Genomic DNA, 21055 nt, shown 5'->3' with positions numbered 1-21055 from the left:
TTCTAGACCTTTCCATTTCTATCTCGGGCGACCGACTCAACACAGACATTTATTACAAACCAACCGACTCCCACAGCTACCTAGATTACACCTCCTCCCATCCTGCCCCCTGTAAAAACGCCATCCCATATTCCCAATTCCTTCGTCTCCACCGCATCTGCTCCCAGGAGGACCAATTCCAGTACCGAACAACCCAAATGGCCTCCTTCTTCAAAGACCACAATTTCCCCTCCAACCTGGTTGACGATGCTCTCCACTGCATCGTCAGAACCCTACTGGTCCTCACCTTCCACCCCACCAACTTCCAGATACATCGTATCATCCTCCGTCATTTCCGCCATCTCCAAACAGGGATATATTTCCCTCCCCACCCCTATCAGCATCCCGGAGAGACCACTCCTTCCGTGACTCCCTCATCAGGTCCACACCCCCCACCAACCCAACCTCTGAGACAGTCCAGGTAAATTTGAGGTCGGGGTGGAAAGTGTTAGTAAAGTGGATGAACTGTTCAATCTCCTTGTGGGAGCATGAGGTGTGGCCAATACAGTCATCAATGTAGCAGAGGAAAAGGTGGGGGTCGGTGACAGTATAGCTGCGGAGGTTGCACCTTCCCCTGCAACCGCAAGTGCAAAACTTGCGCCCACACCTCCCCCCTCACCTCCCTCCAAGACCCCAATGGATCCTTCTATATCCGTCGCAAATTCGCCTGCACCTCCACACACATCATTCACTGCATCCGCTGCACCCGATGTGGTCTCCTCTACACTGGGGAGACAGGCTGCCTACTTGCGGAATGTTTCAGGGAACACCTTTGGGACACCCGCACCAACCAACCCAACAGTCCTGTGGCTGAACACTTTAACTCCCCCTCCCACTCTGCCAAGGACATGCAGGTCCTTGGCCTCCCCCATCGCCAGAGCCTGACCACACGATGCCTGGAGGAATATCGCCTCATCTTCCGCCTAGGAACCCTCCAACCATACGGAATGAATGTAGATTTCTCCAGCTTCCTCATTTCCCCTCCCCCCACCTCATCTCAGTCCCAACCCCCGGATTCAGCACCGCCCTCTTGACCTGCAATCTTCTCCGCCCCCGCCCCCATCCCCTCTCTGGCCTATCAACCTCACCCTCACCTCCTTCCACCTACCATATTCCCAGTACCCCTCCCCCAAATTCCCTACCGCTTACCTTTTATCTCAGCCCGCCTGGCACACCAGCCTCATTCCTGAGGAAGGGCTTGTGCCCGAAACGTCGATTCTCCTGCTCCTCAGATGCTGCCTGGCCTGCTGTGTTTTTCCAGCACATTTTTCAACTCTGGTCTCCAGCATCTGCAGTCCTCACTTTCTCCTACCATGGACCCCATACAACATCACCTTCTTCATCAGCTTACCATGGGGAACCTTATCAAATGCCTGACTAAAGTCCATGTGTATGACATCTACAGCCCTTCCCTCATCAATCAACTTTATCATCTCTTCAAAGAGTTCTATTAGGTTAGTAAGACATGACCGTCCCTGTACAAAACCATGCAGCCTATCATTGACAAGCCCATTTTGTTCCAAATGGGTATATGTCTTCTCACTTAGTATCTTCTCCAGTAGCTTCCCAACCACTGATGTCAGGTCTATAACTACCTGGATTATCCCTGCTACCCATCTTAAACAAGAGGACATTAGCAAGTCTCCAGTCCTCCAGGACCTCACCCATGTTCAAGAATGATGCAAAGATATTCGATTAGATTACTTACAGTGTGAAACAGGCCTTTCGGCCCAACAAGTGCACACCGACCCGCTGAAGCGCAACCCACCCATTCCCCAACATTTACCCCTTTACCTCACACTATGGGCAATTTAGCATGGCCAATTCACCTGACCTGCACATCTTTGGGCTGTGGGAGGAAACCAGAGCACCCGGAGGAAACCCACGCAGACACGGGGAGAATGTGCAAACTCCACACAGTTAGTCAGTCACCTGAGTCGGGAACTGAACCTGGGTCTGTGGCGCTGTGAGGCAGCAGTGCTAACCAGTGTGCCACCGTGCCGCCCGTATCTGTTAAGGCCCCAGCTATTTCCTCTCTCGCTTCCCTCAATAACCTGGGATAGATCCCATCCGGACCTGGGGAGCTGTCCACCTTAATGCCTTTTAGAATACAGAAGACCTCCTCCCTCCTTACGCCGACTTGCCTTAGAATAATCAAATATCCGCCATGTCTCTCTCCTCGGTGAATACTGATGTAAAGTACTCATTAAGAATCTCACCATTTTCTCTAACTTCACGCATATCTTCCTTCCTTTGTCCTTGAGTGAACCAACTATTTCCCTAGTTACTCTCTTGCTCCTTGTATATGAATAAAAAGCTTTTGGGTTTTCCTTAACCCTGCTCACTAAGGATATCTCATGACCTCTTTTAGCCCTCTTGATTTCTTGTTTCAGATTGGTCCTACATTTCCGATATTCTTCCAAAGCTTCATCTGTCTTCAGTCTCCTAGACCTTATGTACGCATCCTTTTTCCACTTAGCTAGTCTCATAATTTCACCTGTCATCCATAGTTCCCACTGTCTTGGTCTTGCCATTTCTATCCCTCATTTTCACAGGAACATATCTCTCCTGAACTCAAATCAATCTCTCTTTAAAAATCGAATATCCCTTCAAACAGCTGCTCCCAATCCACATTCTTCAGCTCCTGCCAAATTTTGGTTTAATTGGCCTTCCCCCAATTTAGCACTCTTTCTTTAGGACCACTCTCATCTTTGTTCATGAGTATTCTACAAGTTATGGAATTGTGATCACTATTCCCGAAGTAATCCCCGACTGAAACTTCAATCACTGGCCGGGCTCATTCCCCAACACCAGGTCCAGTATGGCCCCTTCCCGAGTGGGACTACTTACATACTCCTCTGGAAAACCCTCCTGGATGTTTCGTACAAATTCTGCTCCATCCTGACCTTTAACACTTAGCGAATCCCAGTCAGTGTTGCTTCTTGCTTTTTGCTTCTACATCTTTCTATGTTCTCTCTTCATATTTGCACATCTCATGCTCGCTGTTGGGAGGCCAGTAATACAATCCCAACATTCTTACCTTTCTATTTCAGAGCTTTGCCCATATTGCCTCACTGCTTGAGTCCTCCATAGTACCCTCCTTCAACATGGCAGTGATATCCTCCCTGACCAATAATGCAACTCCTCCCCTCGATTTATCTCCCTCTCTATCCAGCCTGAAGCATCGATATCCTGGGATATTTAGTTGCCAAACGTGCTCTTCCCCCAACAAAGTCTTAGTAGTAGCAATAACATCATACTTCCCAGGTTCTAATCCAACCCTTGAGCTCATCTGTCTTACCTACTACACATCTTGCATTAAAACAAATGCACCTCAAACCACCAGTCCCTCTGCATTCATCCTCCGCTTCCTGCCTACTCTTCCCTTTTATTACCCTGACTTAATTATCTAGTTCCTTCTCGGCTTTAGTTACTACATCCTTCCTGTCCACCAACCTCCTCATTTGGTTCCCATCCCCCTGCCATATTAGTTTAAACCCTCCCCAACAGCATTAGCAAAAGGACTGCATGGACATTGGTTCCAGACCAGCCCAGATGTAAACTGATAACATTTGTAATAGTGTCCGACCTCCCCCAGAACCGGTCCCAATGTCCCAAAAATCTGAACCCTTCCCTCCTGCATCATCTCTCAATCATGAATAGTCCATCATTCCTACTCTGACTAGCATGTGGCACTGGGAACAATCCTGAGTACTACTATTTCTGAGGTCCTACATTTTAAACTTGGTTCCTAACTCCATAAATTCTTCGTGTAGGACTTCATTCTGTTTTTTTACCAATATTATTGGTGCCAACATGCACCACGATAACTGGCTATTCACCCTCCTTGAGAATTTTCTGCAATCAATTCGAGACATCACTGATCCAGGCACTTGGGAGGCAACATACCATTCGGGAGTCTCGTTTTCGACCACAGAAATGTCTATCTCTGCCCCTTACAATTGAATCCTCTATGACTATAGTCCTTCCAGTTTTTTAGATATTCAACACGTAAATTTAAAAAAATAAAGTTTCAGAAGAACTTAAGAATTAGTAGGAGTAGTTATTGAGCCATCCCCTCCTGACTCCCCAAAGCCGGTCCATCATTGACAAGGCACAAGTCAGGAGTGGGAAAGAAAATACTCTGCACTTGCCTGGCTGGCTGCACCTCCAATAACACCCAAGAAATTTGACACTGTCCAGGACAAAGCAGTCCGCTTGATTAGCACTATATCCACAAACATCCACTCCCTCCACCACCAATGCTCAGTAGCAGCAGCATGTACTATCGACAAGATCCATTGCAGAAATTCACCAAAGATCCTAAGACATTACTGCCCAAACCCATGACCACTTCCATCTAGAAGGACAAGAGCAGCAGATATATGGGAACACCTCCTGCAAGTTCCCCACCAAGCCACACACCATCCAGGCCACAAGGATCAGTGCAGGGTCCACTGCTTTTTGACATTTCTATCAATAATTTAGATGTGAACATAGGAGGTATACTTAGTAAATTTGCAGATGACATCAAAATTGAAGGTGGCGTGGATAGTGAAGAAGATTACCTCAAAGTACAACGGGATCTTGATCAGATGAGCCAATGGGCTGAGGAGTGGCAGGTGGAGTTTAATTCAGATAAATGTGAGATGCTGCATTTTGGAATAGTAAATGAGAGCAGGACTTATACACTTCATGATAAGGTCCTAGGGAGTGTTGCTGAACAGAGAGACCTTGGAGTGCAGGTTCATAGTTCCTTGAAAGTGGAGTCGCAGATAGATAGGATAGTGAAGGCGGTGTTTGGTATGCTTTCCTTTATTGGTCAGAGCACTGAGTATAGGAGTTGGGAGGTCATGTTGCAGCTGCACAGGACATTAGTTCAACCTCTTTTGGAATATTGTGCGCAATTCTGGTCTCCTTTCTATCGGAAGGATGTTGTGAAACTTGAAAGGGTTCAGAAAAGATTTATAAGGATGTTGTCTAGGTTAAAGGGTTTGAGCTATAGGAAGAGGCTCATTAGGCTGGGGCTGTTTTCCCTGGAGTGTCTGAGGCTGAAGGGTGACTTTAATCAGGTTTATAAAATCATGAGGGGCATGGATAGGAAAAATAGACAAAGTATTTTCCCTGGGGTGGGGGAGTCCAGAAGTAGAGGGCATAGATTTAGGGCAAGAGGGGAAAGATATAAAAAGAGGCTTAAGGGCAGCTTTTTCACACAGAGAGTAGTGCGTGTATGGAATGAGCTGCCAGAGGAAGTGGTGGAGGCTAATACAATTACAGCATTAAAAGGCACCTGGATGGGTATATGAATGGAAAGGGTTTTGAGGGATATGGGCCAAATGCTGGCAAAAGGGACGAGATTAATTTACAATATTTGGTTGGCATGGATGAGTTGTACAGCCGCAACATGAACTCCCAACTCCTATACTTAGTGCTCTAATCAATAAAAGAAAGCATACCAAACGCCTTCTTCATGATCCTATCTACCTGCAACTCCACTTTCTGTTCTGTACCTCTCTATGATTCTATGACTTAGAAATATATCGCAGGTCCTTTATTGTCACTGGATCAAAATCCTGGAATTCCCTCCCTAAGGGCGTTGGAGGTCTACCCACAGTAGGTGGGTTTCAATGGTTCAAGAAGGCAGCTCACCCCCCTATCTTCTCAAGGTCAACTTGGAACAGGCATTAAATGCTAGCTGGGCAGCAATGCTCACATCCCATAAATGACCAAATTAAAGTCTATTCCACCATTCAACAATTTCCTCAAGCTCAACTACAGTTGTTACTTCAACTGTACAAGGCACCTGGAGTACTGCGTACAATTTTCGTCTCATTACCTGAGCAGTGATGCAGTTGAATTGGAAGCAGTTCAAAGGAGTTCACTAGATTGATTCTAGAAGTGAGGGAGATAAACCCTCAGCTCAAGAGAGATGGAGCAGTTTAGACCTATGCTGTCTTGAGTTAGAAGAATGAAAGGAGATCTAATTGAGCATATAAGATGCCAAAGGAGATTGACAAAGTACATGTAGAGAGGGTGTTTCCTCATGGGGGCAGGGGCATAATTTTAGGATAAGGATTAGCAGATTTAAAACAGATGAGGAGGAATTACTTCTCTCAAAGAACAAAGAAAATTTACAGCCCAGGAACAGGCCTTTCGGGCCTCCAAGCCTGAGCCGATCCAAATCTAATGTCTAAACCTGTCGCCCAATTCCTAAGCATCTGTATTCCTCTGTCCAGACGCATCTTAAATGAATCTACCATGCCTGCCTCTACTACCTGGCACGGTGGCACAGTGGTTAGCACTGCTGCCTCACAGCACCAGTGACATGGGTTCAATTCCCTCTGTGTGGAGTTTGCACATTCTCCCCGTGTCTGCGTGGGTTTCCTCCGGGTGCTCCGATTTCCTCCCACAATCCAAAAAAATGTGCAGGCTAGGTGAATTGGCCATGCTAAATTGCCCGTAGTGTTAGGTGAAGGGATAAATGTAGGAGTATGGGTCTGGGTGGTATACGCTTTGGCGGGTCAGTGTGGACTTGTTGGGCCGAAGGGCCTGTTTCCACACTGTAAGTAATCTAATTTAAATCTAAATCTACCTCTGCTGGTAACGCATTACAGACACCCACCACACTCTCTGTAAAGTACTTGCCGCATGTATCCCCCTTAAACTTTCCACCTTTCACCGTGAAAGCGTGACCTCTCGTTGTTGAATCCTTCACCCTGGGAAAAAGCTGATGTCTGTCCACCCTGTCTATACCCTTCATGATTTTGTAAACCTCAATCAGGTCCCCCCCCCATCTCCTTTTTTCTAATGAAAATAAACCTAACCTACTCAACCTTTCTTCACAGCTAGCACCTTCCATACAAGGAAACATCCTGCACCCTCTCCAAAGCATCCACATCCTTTTGGTAATGTGGTAACCAGGACTGTGGCTTTTGCCCGAAACGTCGATTTCGCTGCTCGTTGGATGCTGCCTGAACTGCTGAGCTCTTCCAGCACCACTAATCCAGAAGTTGGTTTCCAGCATCTGCAGTTATTGTTTTTACCATATTATTCTAAATGCAACCGAACCAACGTCATGTACAATTTTAACAGGACATGCCAGCTCTTATACTCAATACCCTGTCCGATGAAGGCAAGCATACCATATACCTTCTATCTATCCACCTGTGCAGCAACCTTCAGGGTACAATGGACCTGGCACTCCCAGATCTCTCTGCCCATCAACTTTTCCTAAGGCTCCTCCGTTTACTGTATAATTTGCTCTAGAATTAGAGTTCCCAAAATGCATCACCTCACATTTGCCTGGACTGAACTCCATCTGCCACTTTTCTGCCCAACTCTCCAGTCTACCTACATCGTCCTGTATTCTCTGACAGTCCCCTATGCTTTCTGCTACTCCACCAAACTTCGTGTCATCTGTAAACTTGCTGATCATACCAACAGTGCCCTCTTCCAGATCATTTATGTATATCACAAACAACAGTGGCCCTAGCACTGATCTCTATGGAACACCACTAGTCACTTTCTCCATTTCGAGAAACTCCCTTCAACTACTACTCTCTGTCTCCTGTTGCTCAATCAGTTCTTTATCCACCTAGCTAGAATACCCTGCACACCATGTGACTTCACTTTCTCCATTAGTTTACCATGGGGAACCTTACTAAAGTCCACGTATATGACATCTACAATCCTTCCTTCATCAAACAACTTGGTCACTTCCTCAAAGAACTCTATTAAGTTGGTAAGGCACGATCTCCCCCACACAAAACCATGTTGCCTATAACTGATAAGCCCATTCTTTTCCAAATATAAATAAATTTTTTCCCTCAACTTTTCCCTCGCCAGCAACTTTCCCACCACTGACGTCAGGCTCACTGGTCTGTAGTTACCCGGAATATCCCTACTACCCTTCCTGTACAGAGGGAAGGACATGAGCAACCCTCCAGGCTTCTGGCATCTCACTATGTTTAAGGAAGCTACAAAGATATGTCAGGGCCCCAGCTCTTTCCTCTCTCACCTCCCCCAGCAACCTGGGATAGTTCCCAACTGGTCCTGGGGATTTGTCCACCTTAATGACTCTAGCCTACCCAACACATTATGTATCTGAAATCTAGGTCTCTCTGTTCTACAACACTCCCAAGGCCCTACTGTTAATTGTACAAGTCCTGCGCACTATACCACCAATTTTGGTGTCACATGCAAAATTACTAACCATGACTTCTATATTGTCTCTAAATCATTTATACAAGTGACAAACAAAACAATACCAGAACAAGTCCCTGTGGAACACAGCTAGTCACACGTCTCCAGCCTGAAAAACAACCCTCCATCATCACTATCTACCGTCATTAAGCCAATTTTGTATCCAATTGGCAAGCTCACCCAGAATCTCATGTAATCCAACTTTTCTAATTAATCTACCACGTGGAACCTTGTCAAAGGCTTTACTAAAGTACAAGTAAACAATGTTTATCTTCCTGCTGTCCTCCATAATCTTGGTTATTTCCTCAAAGAAATCAAGTTTGTGAGACGTTATTTCCCTCACACAAAACCATACTGACCATCCCTAATCATTCCTTGCCTCTCCAAATGCATATAAATGCTATCTTTCAGAGCCACGTCCAACAACTTAGCCACCACCAAAGTCAGACTCACAACTCTGTAGTTCCCAGGCTCCTCCTTATATCCCTTCTTAAACAAAGGCACAACATTAGTCACTGTCCAGTCATCCGCCACCTCACTTGCAGTTATAGATGATACAAATATCTCTGCACCAGGCCCCACAATCTCCTCCCTAATTTCGCACAGAATCCTAGGATACACTAGATCAGGTCCTGGAGATTTATCCACCTTTATATTTTCTAAGACCCCTAGTACTTTCTCTTCTGTAATTTGAACTGTTTTCAAAACATCAATATTTGTTTCCATGAATTGTCCAGCCTCCATGTCTTCATTTATTACCTTTCCCATCTCCTGAGGTTCAATGCAAAGACAACTTCTATGATGTTTAAGAGGCCCTACTCTCTTTCTAGTTTCTCTCTTGCTCTTAATGTACTTGCAGAATGTCTTTGGATTATCCTTAACCTTATTAGTTGAGTGTGTTGCTGGAAAAGCACAGCAGGTCAGGCAGCATCCGAGGAGCAGGAAAAAAAAGATCGATGTTTCGGGCCAGAGCCCCTCATCAGGAATAGAACATAGAACATAGAACAGTATAGCACAGGACAGGCCCTTCAGCCCACGATGTTGTGCCGACCATTGATCCTCACGTAAGGTAAACCTAATGTACAAACCTTCAAATTTCTGTGACCATATGCATGTCCAGCAGTCTCTTCAATATCCCCAATGACCTCGCTTCCACAACTGCTGCTGGCAACTCATTCCATGCTCTCACAACTCTCGGCTTAAAGAACCCGCCTCTGACATCCCCTCTATACTTTCCGCCAAACAGCTTAAAACTATGACCCCTTGTGTTAACAATTTCTGCCCTGGGAAAAGGTTTCTGGCTATCAACTCTATCTATGCCTCTCATTATCTTGTACACCTCAATTAGGTCCCCTCTCTCCCTTCTTTTTTCCAATGAAAATGTCCGAGCTCAGTCAACCTCTCTTTGTAAGATAAGCCCTCCATTCCAGGCAGCATCCTGGTAAACCTCCTCTGAACCCTCTCCAAAGCATCCACATCTTTCCTATAATAAGGCGACCAGAACTGGACACAGTATTCCAAAAAAAGTTTTATCGAGCTCAACAAGATCTCATGGCTCTTAAACTCAATTCCCCCTGTTAATGAAAGCCAAAACACCATATGCTTTCTAAACAACCCTGTCCACTTGGATAGCAATTTTAAGGGATCTATCTACCTGCACACCAAGATCCCACTATTCCTCCACTTTCAAGTTCGACCTTCCAAAATGCATCACCTCGCATTTATCCAGGTTGAACTCCATCTGCCACCTCTCAGCCCATCTCTGCATCCTGTCAATGTCAGGCTGCAGCCTACAACAGTCCTCTAAACTGTCAACAACACCTCCAGCCTTTGTGTCGTCTGCAAACTTGCTAACCCATCCTTCAATCTCCTCATCCAAGTCATTAATAAAAATTACAAAGAGTAGAGGCCCAAGAACAGAGCTCTGTGGAACACCACTCACCACTGACTTCCAGACAGAATACTTTCCTTCCACTACCACTCGCTGTCTTCTGTCAACCAGCCAATTCTGTATCCAGACAGCTAAATTTCCCTGTATCACATTCCTCCTGACCTTCTGAATGAGCCTGCCATGGGGAACCTTATCAAATGCCTTGCTGAAGTCCATATACACCACATCCACAGCTTGACCCTCATCAACTTGTCTAATAATATCCTCAAAGAACTCAGTAAGATTTGTGAGGCATGACCTGCCCCTCACAAAGCCGTGCTGACTGCATTTAATCAAGCCATGCTCTTCCAGATGGTCATAAATCCTATCCTTCAGAATCTTTTCTAACACCTTGCAGATGACAGATGTGAGACTGACTGGTCTGTAGTTGCCAGGGATTTCCCTATTTCCTTTCTTAGAGAGGAATTATATTTGCCTCCCTCCAGTCCTCAGGTACGACTCCGGTGGAGAGCGAGGATGAACAGATCTTCACAAGCGGTGAAGTAATCTCATTTCTCGCTTCCCAAAGCAGCCAAAGACAAATCTGGACTGGCCCTGGCGACTTGTCAATCTTAATGTTTGTCAAAATTTTCAGCACATCAGCTTCCTCAATCTCTATCCGTTCCAGCATGCTTACCTGCTCCTCAATGGTTTCATTCACTACAAGGTCCTTTTCTTTAGTAAAGACAGAAGCAAAAAACTCATTTCGGATTTCCCCTATCTCCTCAGACTCTATACACAAGTTCCCTATGCTATCCCTGATCGGCCCTACTCTTTCTTTGATCATTATCTTATTCCTCACATACATGTAAAATGCCTTTGGATTCTCCCTAATCCTTCCTGCCAAGCCTTTCTCGTGCTCCCTCCTGGCTCTCCTCAGACCATTTTTGAGCTTCTTCCTCACCTGCCTGTAATCCTGTAGAGCTGAGCAAGACCCTTGCTTCCTCCACCTTATGTAAGTTGCCTTCTTTCTTTTGACAAGAAGCTCCTCCACTCTCGTCATCCAAGGTTCCTTTATCTTACCCCTTCTTGCCTGTCTCAGAGGAACACATTTATGCATCACTCGCAACAACTGTTCCTTAAACAGTCTCCACATGTCTATAGTGCCTTTTCCATGGAACAATTGCTCCCAGCCCATCCTTCCCAACTCACGTCTGATAGCATCAGCACATCAGGCAGAATGAGGCAGAATAAGGCTTAACCTTATTAGCCAAGGCTATCTCTTTCTGCCTTCCTGATCTCCCTCTTAAGAATGCCCTTACACACTTCATAAAAACTAAAAAAACTGTCGATGATGTAAATTAGAAACAAAAACAGAAATTGTTCAAAAAGCTCAGCAGGTCTGGCATCATCCCTGGCATACAATCTGAGTTAATATTTCAGATCCGGTGATCATTCCTCAGAACACCTGTTCAAGAAATTCATTTGAACCCCGTTGTCTGTAACTAATATTTGATTCTTTTTTATTTTGACGAAAACCTCAATATTTTTTATTCATCCATTGTTCTCTAATCCTCAGTCTTACTTTTCATACCATCAGGAACAAAATGACTCTAAGCTCTCATCATCACACGTTTGAAAGCCTCTCACTTATCAAACATCTCTTTACCTGCGAACAGTCTACTCAATTTTTGAAAGTTCTTGTCTCACAATATCAAAATTTGCCTTATTCCATTAAGCCTTTAATTTTTACAGAAGGCTGATCCTTTTCCATAACTATTTTAAAACAAATCAAATTATGATCACTTAATCCATGTAGAATTGTGTGAAACAGATAGTTGCATGATGGGAAAACTGGCTAACGCTTGGTTATAACATACAGTTTGACTGTCCTTTGGAAGACCCCAGAGCTGCCTGACACAAGTTATGAATATAACAAAAGGTCAAAGCATTGCTAACCTCAGCAGGACTTAATGTAGGCCGAGTCCACATAAATTCTTTAGCCTTGGCAGTCCTTGGCAAAGCTTGATCAGGCTCGCTCCACATAAATTCTGGGATAGTGACAAAGCCCAAATAAAGACATTCCACAATATCCTCTGAGCCCCCTCAAGGATGAGATTATGAGACGATGCATGTGGCACAAGGTTTTGAAAAGGCAATATGATAAACCTTTGAATTATGATCTGTGTTATTAATTCCATGTACCAGTCTAATGGATGACTAACCTCGAGTGATAGTTATTGATAGCTACTGATAAGTTTTAAGTATAAAGATTCCTCATTTTCTCTCTGTAAGCGCAAACTTGTAAGAGAGACTCAGAGCTGTAATTAACTCTCTCTCTTTTCCAAGTTCAGCCACTCTGCATGCAGTTTCCTTGTTAATAAAGACCGGTTGTTTTGTTGGACCAAGTTTTGTTGAACTTTGGTTGAGTTTGTTAGCGCTCTCAGTCCTGTAGCTATTTTTAATCCATTTCTACACTCAAAGTGTTCCCTTGTTATCACTTCAGACACTTGCCCTGTCTAAGTACCCAAGAGAAAGACAAGTTTTGCTCCTTCTCCAGTAGGAGAATTTATATGTTGATAAAGAAAGTTATCTTGAAAAAGTTTAACAAATGCTTCATCATCCAAACCTTTAACACAATGGTAGTCTCAGTCAACATATGGAAAATTAAAATTAAAATTCACAGACTGAAATGGCTTTCCTTGAAGCAGAGAAAGTTGAGGGTGCCCTGATTAAGGACAACAAGATTATGAGAAGCTTAGATACAGTTGATAGGAATTAACTTTTCCCTTAGTAGGGGGATTGATTAGCTGGGGGCAGAAATTTAAGGTAAGGGGGAGAAAAGGGATTGTTGAGGGGATTAAAGGAGTGCTTTTTTTCATCCGGAGGATGGTGGCGTATTTGGAATTCACTTCCTGAAAGGATGTTAAGGGCAGAAATCCTCAGAACATTGAAGTAGTATTTAGAACAACATTTGGAGTGCCACAGCAAATAAAACTATGGGCCAAGTACTGTGAAATGGGGTCAGAAAATCTAGGTACTTGATGACTGGTGCGGACACAACAAGCCAAAAAGCCTGTTTTCATGCTGTAACATTCAAGGACTCGATGATGTCTGTACTCTTTTAAATCAAAACCATTAAAATAATGGCAATATTCATGAAAGTGCTGGGGAAGCATGCCAACTAAAGCCATCACTAAAACCAAAGAAGCACACAGGTTTGTGTGTAGAAATGTAGATATATGGCACAGGAGGAGGCCATTTGCTGGATGAAAACAAGCTATCTAATTTTGTTTCATCTTCATTTCTTAGCCCTCTATAGTCATAAACATGTAGAAAGTAAGAACAGGAGGAAGTTATTTGGTCCTTCAAGCCTACTCCACCATTTACTCAAGAACCTGCTACTTCTTTTCCCCATGTCCTTTGGTACCTTTAATCACAAGTGCTATAGCTATCTCTTTCTTGAATCATACAATGTTTTGGCCTCAACTGTTTTCTGTGGTAGCTAATTCCGTAAACTCACTAATCTCTGAGTGAAGAAATTTCTCCTCACCTCAATCCTAACATTTTATCGCCATACCCTTAGGCAGTGATCCTGCTTCTGGCCTCCCCAATCATCAGTAACATACTTCCTACGTTTTACCTGTTAGAAGCTTACACATTTCTACGAGACCCCCCTCATTCCTCTGGACTCCAGCTAACATAATAGACAATAGGTGCAGGAGTAGGCTATTCTGCCCTTCGAGCCTGCACCACCATTCAATATGATCATGGCTAATCATCCTCAATCAGTATCCTGTTCCTGCCTTATCTCCATAACCCTTGATTCCACTATCCTTGAGAGCTCTATCCAACTCTTGCTTAAATGAATCCAGAGACTGGGCCTCCACTGCCCTCTGGGGCAGAGCATTCCACACAGCCACCACTTTCTGGGTGAAGAAATTTCTCCTCATCTGTCCTAAAATGGTCTACCCCGTATTTTTAAGCTGTGTCCTCTGGTTCGGCACTCACCCGTCAGCAGAAACATGTTTCCTGCCTCCAGAGTGTCCAATCTTTTAATAATCTTATATGTCTCAATCAGATCCTCTCTCAGTCTTCTAAGCTCAAGGGTATACAAGCCCAGTCGCTCCAGTCTTTCAGCATAAGGTAGTCCCGCCATTCCAGGAATTGACCTCGTGAACCTACGCCGCACTCCCTCAATAGCCAGAATGTCTTTCCTCAAATTTGGAGACCAGAACTGCACACAGTCTCACCAGGGCCCTGTACAGCTGCAGAAGAACCTCTTCGCTTCTATACTCAATCCCTCTTGTTATGAAGGCCAGCATGCTATTAGCCTTCTTCTGTACCTGCATGCTTACCTTCATTGACTGGAACACCCAGATCTCTTTGTACTGCCCCTTTACCTAAATTGATTCCATTTAGGTGGTAATCTGCCTTCCTGTTCTTGCCACCAAAGTGGATAACAATACATTTATCCACATTAAACTGCATCTGCCATGCATCTGACTACTCACCTAACCTGTCCAGGTCACCCTGTAATCTCCTAACATCCTCCTCACATTTCACCCTGCCACCCAGCTTGATATCATCAGCAAATTTGCTAATGTTATTACTAATACCATCTTCTATATCATTAACATATATTGTAAAAAGCTGCGGTCCCAGCACTGATCCCTGCGGTACCCTATTGGTACCTGCCTGCCATTCCGAAATGAAGCCTTTTATAACTGCTCTTTGTTTCCTGTCAGCCAACCAACTTTCAGTCCAAGTTAGTACTTTGCCCCCAATACATGCACCCTAATTTTGCTCACTAACCTCCTATATAGGACTTTATCAAAAGCTTTCTAAAAGTCCAGGTACACTACATCTACTGGATCTCCCTTGTCCATCTTCAGAGTTACATCCTCAAAAAAAATTCCAGAAGATTAGTCAAGCATGATTTTCCCCTTCATAAATCCATGCTGACTCTGACGTATCCTGTTACTACTATCCAGAATGCGCAGAACACTCCACAGTGTGGTCACGCCAATGCCCTGTATAATGGAAGCAAGATATCCCTGTTCCTGTACTCAAGTCTTCTCGCTATAAGGGCCAACACACCAGTTTTTTTTTAACTGCCTGCTGCACCTGTATGCTTACCATCAGTGACTGGTATAGGCAAACAACCTGATCATTGCACATTTCCCTCTCTCAATGTATAGTTGCTCAGATCATAATCTGCCTTCCTGTTTTTGCTTCCAAAGTGGAGAACCTTTCATTTATCCACATTATAATGCATCTGCCATGCATTTGTCCACTCACTCAGCCTGTCCACATCACACTGACGTATCTCTGTATCCTCCACTCAGCTCACTCTTCCACCCAGCTTTGTATCATCTGCTAACTTACATTTGCAGATGTCACATTTAGTTCCCTCATCTGAATTGTTAAATATTGTGAATAGCTTAGTCCAAAGATTATGGCCCTCAATTGCATTTCCAACATTTGTTAAATTTGTTGAGGGTTTCTGCTGCTCCCACTCCTGCAGGTTTTGATCTTGTGTTGCACTATATATTTGAGTGCTTTGAACCCAAACAGTGTTTACCTTCTCATTAATTTTTTTAATGTTATTTTCCTTTCGAACATAAGTGAAAACAATATTGTTTCAGAAGAACTGAACTGTGCAAAAAATTATAGCTGTCTTGAAATTGTTGCTTCTGATATTTTCAACATTTCATCCCAAAAACCTGTCCATCAAAGAATGAATACTTTTATTAATTCAGCCAAAGTACTCCAATACTCTTTTAAGACGAGAAAGAAATCTGCTTTCTGCAAATTATGAAGCCTGCTTTAATGCTGGACGGCATGATGAGAATGGTAGCTTTTTTTAATGTACTATTTCCAGGTTAAAAATCACACAATCCCAGGTTATAGTCCAACAGGTTTAATTGGAAACACACTAGCTTTCGGAGCATCGTTCCTTCATCAGGTGATTGTGGAGGACACAATTGTAAGGCACAGAATTTATAGCAAAAATTTACAGTGTGATGTAACTGAAATTTTTGCTATAAATTCAGTGCGTTACAATTGTGTCCTCCACAATCACCTGATGAAGGAGCGGCGCTTCGAAAGCTAGTGTGCTTCCAATTAAACCTGTTGGACTATAACCTGGTGTTGTGCGATTTTTAACTTTGTACACCCCAGACCAAGACCGGCATCTCCAAATCATATTTCCATGTGTTTCACTAAGGATGATACTGAAAATAATATTTCCATTGTTTTGCTTCAGTGTCGTAATTTGTTTGTTAATAATGTTGACAATAGTTTTAGATTTTCTAAAGGGCCTGTGGCCCTGGAAACCCAGCACTTTCAACTCAGCGGGACATCGGCTTGTCTGTTTAACACACTAATTTGTGCCGATTGATTTCACAGCTGTGGAGATTGGAAAGGCCTGTTCTTAATATTTGAATACAGGCAAAATAGTGTGGATGCAGGAAATCTGGCATAAACAAATTACACTGGAGAAACTCAGCAGGTCTGGTAGCAACACTATTCTGAAGGAGAGTCCTGTCAGACTCAAAGCATTAGCTAAAGGCAGTTGATAATTTCATTATGGTATTAATAGTTAGCCATACCAACAGCAGAGAATAAAGACAGAAATCTCAGCTCATTAGAAATTAGGTTTGTTTATGGAACTGAGCCAGCCATTTCAATGAGGTGAAGTAATGAGAATTGAACAGCCTGAAAATTCCTTTTCTTCTTATCTTCCTGCAAGACCTTTATTATAGCTTTAGTTTTATTGAGAGGGTGAATGAATGAAAGGGAATATGTTGATAAGTGATAATTTGTACTGGGACGGCTGTGATCTTGTTTATAACAACATATGATGTATCCTTCTAAAGATCTATTTGATGACAATTGATGTAGCCCCCATAACCCAAACAGGGAGACCTCAAGGGATTTACTAAGTAGCAATGGAATCCCTCAGTCTGCCACAATGCTATCTCATGTTTCCATTGATCATACCTTTTACTACAATAGCTGTGATATTTAAAACCAGTGACATTTTCGAATTATCACACTTATTATAGTAGAGTAGCTTTTATTTGTCATTTCTACCATATACAACTGGTACAGTTAAAAAAAAGACTGTGTTCCTCCAAGGCTGAGGGTGCTACATGGGCAGCACAACTACACAATCACAGATGGGATAAAGCGCATAAGAAGTGCAAAACATACAATGTAACAGAAAAATGATACATAATAGACATTTTCTAGCAGCAATTTGAAGTCGTGCAAAGCATTTCAGATGGAAAAAGAGTCTGACCATACTGTGTTAAGGAGCCTGATGGCCAGGGGGAAGAAACTGTTGCTCAGTCTAGCCATGAGACACTGAATGCTCCAGTATCTTCTGCCAAATGGCAGAGAGAGAGAGTTTGAGTGAGGGCTACGTGGGATCTTCCACAATGCTGTTAGCCTTTCAGATGCAGATGTGGTATAAATGTCAGTAATGGAGGGAAGAGAGACCCTGATGATCTTCTCAGCTGTCCTCACTATCCGTTGTAGAGTCTTATGATCTGAGACAGTGCAATTTCTGAACCGGGCAGAGATGCAGCAGCTCAGGGTTTTCTCAATGAACCCTCTGTAGAATGTGGTGCAGATGGTGGGAGGTGGGCTTCCTCAGCCTGCACAGAAAGTAGAGACGCTGCTGGGCTGTCTAGGCTATGAAGCTGGTGTTGAGGGTCCAGGTGAGATTCTCTGCCGAGTTTGTGCTAAGAGATTTGGTGCTCTTCATGATCTCCATGGGAGAGCTATTGATGGCCAGCGGAGAGTGGTAGCTCCATGCCGTCCTAAAATCAACAACCATCTCTTTAGTCTTGTCCATGTTCAGAGACAGGTTGTTGGCTCTGCACCAGTCCATTCGTCACTGCACCTCCTCTCTGTATGCTGAGTCGTTGTTCCTGCTGATGAGACCCACTACAGTCATATCATCAGTGAACTTGATGTGATTCAAGCTGTGTATTGCTGCACAGTCGTGTGTCAGCAGGGTGAACAGCAGTGGACTGCGCACATAGCCCTGGGGGGGGGGGTGGAGAGAGAGATGCTCAGTGTGATGGTGTCGGAGATGCTGTTCCCAATCCGGACTGACCGAGGTCTCCGAATCACGAAGTCTGGGATCCAGTTACAAGGGGAGTTTTTAGGCCTAACACACCCAGCTTCCCATTCAGATGCTGAGGAATGATTATGTTTAATGCAGAACTGAAGTCTATAAACAGTAGTCGGACGTGGGTGAGGGCTAGATGGCAGAAATGGCATAAGCTGTTCAGCGGTTGGGACGATACTCAAACTGCAGGGTGTCCAGTGAGGGGGACAGCAAGATCTTAATATGCCTCATCTCGAGCCTCTCAAAGCACCATGATTATGGATGTAAGCACACAGGACGATAGTTGTTGAGATAGGATACTGAAGACTTATTCGGTACAGGGATGATGGTAGCGGCCTTGAAGCATGTTGGAACTATGGCGCAGCTCAGAGAGATGTTGAAGATGTCCATGAGAACATCTGCCAGTACGTCAGAGCAGCCTCTGAACACTCTGCCAGGGATGTTACCTGGTCCAGCAGCCTTTCGTGGGTTGACTCTGCATGGAGTTTTCCTCACATCGGCCGTGGAAAGACACAGCACCTGGTTAATGAGGGGCTGGGGTGGACTTTCTCACTGCCACATCATTTCGTGCCTCAACCATGCATAAAAGTTGTTAAACACATCCAGGAGGGAGGCAACAACAGCACAATCAGGTGATGTGGTTGGTGATGGCCTGGATGCCCTTCCACATTGTCCGCGTATTGCCACTGTCCTGAAAGTGGCTGTGTATTCGTTGTGTGCACGCTTTGTCTCTTTGATGGCCTGTGTCAAGTTGGCCCTCGTTGTTGTGAGGGCAGCCTTGTAATCTGCTCTGAAGGTTGAATCACGGGTGCTCAGCAGGGCACACACCTTTGCTGTCATCCATGGCTTCTGGCTGGGGTGAGAAGTGATGGTCTTGGACACAGTGACGTCGTCAATACACTTGCTAATGTTGCAAATCACCAACGCTGTGTACTCCTTTAAGTTGATGGAATTGCCATTGGTTGCCGCCTCCCTGAACACGTGCCAGTCAGTGTGCCCAAAACAGTTTTGAAGAGCAGAAATGGGTCCTGCTGATAACTGATTGTTCAGATTATGGTGCAAAGGTAGAGATAGAGGACAGAGAAAGGTTCAGAAGAAAGGGGTCCATGCTGCACACAGATCAGGATAATTAATGTCAGGAAACAAAACTAAAAGCAAACACCAGGCAGGATTCACACACAAGGCCTCTAAGTCATGTGAAGATCAAAAAGTGATCAAAGAGTGCCATGCAACCACAGTGCTGTGTGAGATGAAACTAATGACCCACTTCCTGCCATCAGGCAGTTTGGAGGGCTCGCGGATGGAGTGCAGGAAGAAGGGTGCGCATGCACGAGCGGGCAGCAGCAGCGAGGGCTTCGTTACAGCAACTGTTGCCTTGTGAATAAACTGCTGTAGTCCTGGCGACCGTTACCCACCAATAACTGCTCACAACAGCAGCAACCAAATGAATATTATTAGTATTATTATATATCTGTTGTTTCTCTCAACCCCAAAATGCCCTTACTGCCTGCTTCATACCACGCCATGAAAAGTCACAAACCATCGATAACTTCGTTAACGGGGACTGGAGGTGGTGTTGGTATCATCAGTGATGGTAGCACCTCTTTGATATAACGTTTTCACGGGATCTTGAATCTTGTTTGAATCATCCAAAAATTTGGATAACTGATGTTCGGATAACCGAGGTTGTTCTGTACCAGGTTTCCTAGCTACTAACACTTCTGATGGTCAGTCATTGGTTTCAAAATGCTAACTCTGCTTCTCTCTCCACAGAAGCTGCCAAACCTGCTGAGTTTTTCCAGCAATTTCTGTTTTTGTTTCATAATTCTGAGTTTTATGTAAGAAATATATCAGACTTATTAATTTCTCTGTTTCTCTCTGCACAGATACTGCCAAATCTGCTCGGTTTCTCCAGCATTTCCAGTCTTCACATTTCCATGTTTGAGTTTTGCTGTGACAAAACAAGAGGCTACACCATCTCTCACCACAAGTTGGAACAGGTTACATTTCAAGGGGGCAGGAGAGCAAAGACACTATGTGTGGAGAGAACTTAAAACTACAGTCCATAGACACAAGACAGTCACAAATAAATCCAGTAAATAATTCAGGAGAAACCTTTTTAGTCACTGAGTGGTGAGAATGTGAAAAACACAAACACACAAAAAAAGTGGAGGTAACATTTCTACATTTCAGGAGAAGATAGCCAGATATAAGAGAGAAAAACAAATGAAAAAGTAAATGAAATTAAATGTTGGAAGGGATTTAAAAATATGAATATTGCATTTTAGACCAGGTGGAGGCAAAATATCGGTTTCATGCTGGAAAATGCAAAGTCATTTCACAATAGCTCAGGTAGCTCACTGAAATGCATTGATAAAGAGAAAGACTTTTGAAAAGTAAAGTGTAATTAAAGAGATGAGGAGGATTCTTTTCTCTCACAGAGTGTGATTCTGTCTAAGTACCACAGAGGGCGTTTAAGGCTGAGGTCATTATGTATGTACAAGGTCGAAACAGACAAATTTCTAATGATTGACAGAATTAAGGATTAAGGGGATAAGTCAAGGAACTAATCAGATCAGTCTTGGTCTCAATGAATGGCGGATCAGACCTGATGGGCCAAATGGCCTACTTCTGCTCCTATATTGTATGGTCAAGACCCTGAGGAAAGAACTAAAGAGAACAGAAAAAAAAGACGAAGCCCTACAATTGCAGACCGCACATTCAATACTCAATGTGCCTACTTTGACAGCTGATCTCACCATTTGGAGTGCAGTGAGTCAGGGAAATGGCTCGGCCCCCAC

At 44.0% G+C, this 21055-nt stretch overlaps 1 protein-coding gene across 8 annotated transcripts in view; it reads right to left on the bottom strand.

The window, feature by feature from the left end:
* The window catches only part of pitpnm2 (phosphatidylinositol transfer protein, membrane-associated 2), a 474817-nt gene that overhangs the window by 261972 nt on the left and 191790 nt on the right, over positions 1 to 21055 (bottom strand). The window lies entirely within an intron of this gene.

Source organism: Chiloscyllium punctatum, chromosome 17 (assembly GCF_047496795.1).
Source record: "Chiloscyllium punctatum isolate Juve2018m chromosome 17, sChiPun1.3, whole genome shotgun sequence".
In the NCBI taxonomy this organism is placed as follows: domain Eukaryota; kingdom Metazoa; phylum Chordata; class Chondrichthyes; order Orectolobiformes; family Hemiscylliidae; genus Chiloscyllium; species Chiloscyllium punctatum.
The sequence above is the reverse complement of the archived record's forward strand: the minus strand, read 5'-3'. Positions and strand labels throughout refer to the sequence as shown.